The sequence below is a fragment of the Meleagris gallopavo genome, chromosome 4 (genome assembly GCF_000146605.3).
Source record: "Meleagris gallopavo isolate NT-WF06-2002-E0010 breed Aviagen turkey brand Nicholas breeding stock chromosome 4, Turkey_5.1, whole genome shotgun sequence".
In the NCBI taxonomy this organism is placed as follows: domain Eukaryota; kingdom Metazoa; phylum Chordata; class Aves; order Galliformes; family Phasianidae; genus Meleagris; species Meleagris gallopavo.
In genome coordinates this window covers 26,706,088-26,709,370 of record NC_015014.2, presented here as the reverse complement: position 1 = coordinate 26,709,370, position 3,283 = coordinate 26,706,088, and positions in this window count along the sequence as shown.

Genomic DNA, 3,283 nt, shown 5'->3' with positions numbered 1-3,283 from the left:
AAAAAAAAAAAAAACCAACAGTATTGTTCTTATTAATGACATAATGCCCTGCACTGTCAATCCAATCGACTCTGATTACACTTCTGAAAGTATCCATGTTGCTTCTGGCTTTATCAGGAATATAATACCGTTTGTTCAGTTATCCTCATGCTAATATTCTTGTCCCATGTTTGCTTTCTATGTCAAATAAAGTCAGTGAGGCTACAGCCGAGCTCCCCATCTATCCCCTATGCTTACTTCACTGGAAGTCAGTGCACTGAGTGGTGAAAGGCAGTTGCAGACCTCCTGTCAACAGCACTTTTCAGTCAGGCTGTATTCGAGTCCTCTTGTTCAAGCCTCATCTTACACTGTTTCTTTCCCCAGACGCTGCTTCTTTAATGCAAAGCACCATTCCCCTGAAATACCTATCTCTGAGGGAAGTCATTTTGGATTAGGTTGTAAAGATGGTCAGTCTTACTAAGGATTTGGTCGGCCATTATGCTCTGTTGTTTCGGTCTTTGTCCATTTTTTCTAATTCCTCTATGCTTTGCATCCATCTCCCTTTCACATTTCTCCTTCATGGGTCTCCTGCAGGAAAAGAGAGAGCGATTTTTTAGGCTTTTTTAGCCTGTTTTTCAAAGGAGGCTGTATTTCCAAAGTCATAAGGCTTATACCTGTCAGTAATCAGTGCTGAATTTATTAATACAAATTTAACATTTATTAACTTGAATTAACTCTAATTCAATAGTAGTCTAATGAAGTTGCTACAGTTTACATGGAAACTGGTAATTTAGGTAGAAGGGCATGTCCTCAGTGAGGCCACACTGACGAGCTTCTCTGGGAGTTCTTGAAAGTCCTACCCAATTTCCTCCAAGGATGGGGCAGTCTGTCACTTCTGAAGTCTGCACGGGATGGGTCTGACTCATACACCCAAGGAACTGGAGTGCTATTCAAAATGAAGCATAGAATCTGCACCTAGCAGTATTTTTTACTATCTAGACATTCTGCTGTCGTAAAAAAAAATACATACCTGTATAATTTTGATTTCCTTTTGCTAAATATTCAAACGTAATGTAACTTTTTAAGTTCCTTATGTGCAAGTTGGTTATTGTGGCTCTGTAAAAACACTGATAATTTTTACCGTAAAAGAGGAGGGAAAAGGCAGCAGTGTAACTTATTTGTAAAGAAAATGTCTGACTGAGGAGACCTTCCTCTTTTGGCATGGAAGGCCTCAGCTCTGATACTGTAAGCAGACCTTAGAGCAAGGGCCAATCTGTCATACAAAGTACATACACACCAACTTTTCTTCTGTTTGACAGGCTATATTCCAGTATTTATATCAGCAGGGTGCACTGTTTATCTGTGCGGTGATAGATGGCGTAGGGAAGAGGGGAGGAAGCAGCCTCAGGGAGCCCTGAGATCAAAGCTGCCATGCACAGGGAGCTGCTGAAGGGTGGGTGCTCACCCCGCACACTTGGCAAAAACGTGAGTCCAGACCCTGTGGGCTGATGGGGGGTGAGTTCCCATTAGAGGGAAGTGGAAAGGCAAGGGATGAGGGTTGAGGTCTTACAGATAAAAGCTCGGCTGTGGGTCTGTGGCCGCCTGCCTGCTATAATGTAGTCTTATCCCCATACAAACAATCCCGATACTATTGACCTTGTATCAGCTGCACTCCATTCAAAAATGTCAGAATTGTTCAAAAGGGGCTGAGGAGCAACCACAACCTCAGGAGCTGCTCTATCCCCAGTGATGCTTCTGAGTTCAGTCACAGCACCTGTGGCCAGCTGCTCCCAGTGCACCCCTTCCCCCTCAGCATACACCAGTCATTCTGTCTGCTTCTCAGAATGCCAGGAGCCCTCACGCAACCTATTTATCCAGCCTCTTCTGTGTGTAAGTATTGTGTCAGAAATGAGATGGGAGTCCTTCAAAGGATATAAATGGCAGGTGTTTATCACAGCAAACAGGGCATCAGTATCAGAAGACTGCAACATCGCACAGTCTCATGTAAGTTCCAAGTAAAAAGGCTTGGCATTCTTCTGGTAAAAAAGTAAAGATAAAGTCATGATAAACTCATGTATTGCTTCATTCAATTCATTCTGGGGGAACTGCAAAACACTGTTCCCCCAGAACACCCATCTGGAAGTCATTTTGGATTAGGCTGTCTGAGTGGTCAGTCCTAGGGAAGTGCAGGGGAACTCATGTTCGTTCTCATTGTTGTGTGATCAAGTAGAAAACGAGCATCTTAATCTGGAGGGGAGCGAGCTATGGGGGGGGAAGGTGTTGGTTCTTTGCTTGGAGCTCCTTTCCAACATTTTCTGCAGTGATTGTGGTTTTAGAGTGTGCTTGTTGTTTTGCAGATGATTTACAGCTGTCAAGAATGGCCTACTTAGATGAATTCTTTGCATGTCTAGTATACTGAATGCTTGTTTACAGAAAAGACTGAGAATTTTAAAGTTATGACAAAATAGAAACAAAAAAGCCTCAAATGCTGCAGTAATTATGGGAGAAGGTGAAAAGAAAAATTGCCAATCACTTTCAAGCTCAGGAAATTTCTTCATTAAACATGGGCTGAAGCATTCATCATGACCAGCTTGCTAAGATAAAAGACCATCACCTGAATTATGTAACAAACAGTTGGATCAGACTATCGCAGATGAAACTGGGATGAAGACCGGGAAGTAGCAGTGAGATAAAGGGACAGGAGAAGGTGACCATCTGCTCAAATTTAGGTTTGAACTTTCTGACACCTTGTTGATAGAGAGGACAGAGAATTTTAGCTGATATTTAACAGACTTTCAGTGCCTTTCCAGCCTCTGTATGTTATGAGTTTGTATTTTCTGCCCAAATTTCATTTTAAAATCAAGTTGTAACAGACAAGTTCCTATCCAGAGTTGGATTTCAGGCTGCATTTTACTTTAGGTCCTTCAGAGCACCACTCCAAGACCTATTTTCTGTTATTTTTATTTAGCTATATTTTGTTTGAGATCAGCTCCATCTCACTTCTCCTGTGCTTGAGATGGGATATGGAGAAGGTTGAGGAGGGGAGGGTGAGAGGAAAGGAGGGGTTGGGAGGCAAGATAAAGGAGGATGTTTTTCACATACTTACAGCTCTGTAAGATTGGTAAGAATACTGATTTTTTTTTTTCTTGTGCTTAACAACTTTCTAAGCAAGAACAAAGGAAAAATGCCACTAGTGTCAGACAATAGTTTTTAAAAAATCAAGCTGCTTGTCATAACTTATAAGCCTACGTACATACATCAAATTGTCATTTTTGACATATTTTTTCCCTTCTTGCTATGTTTA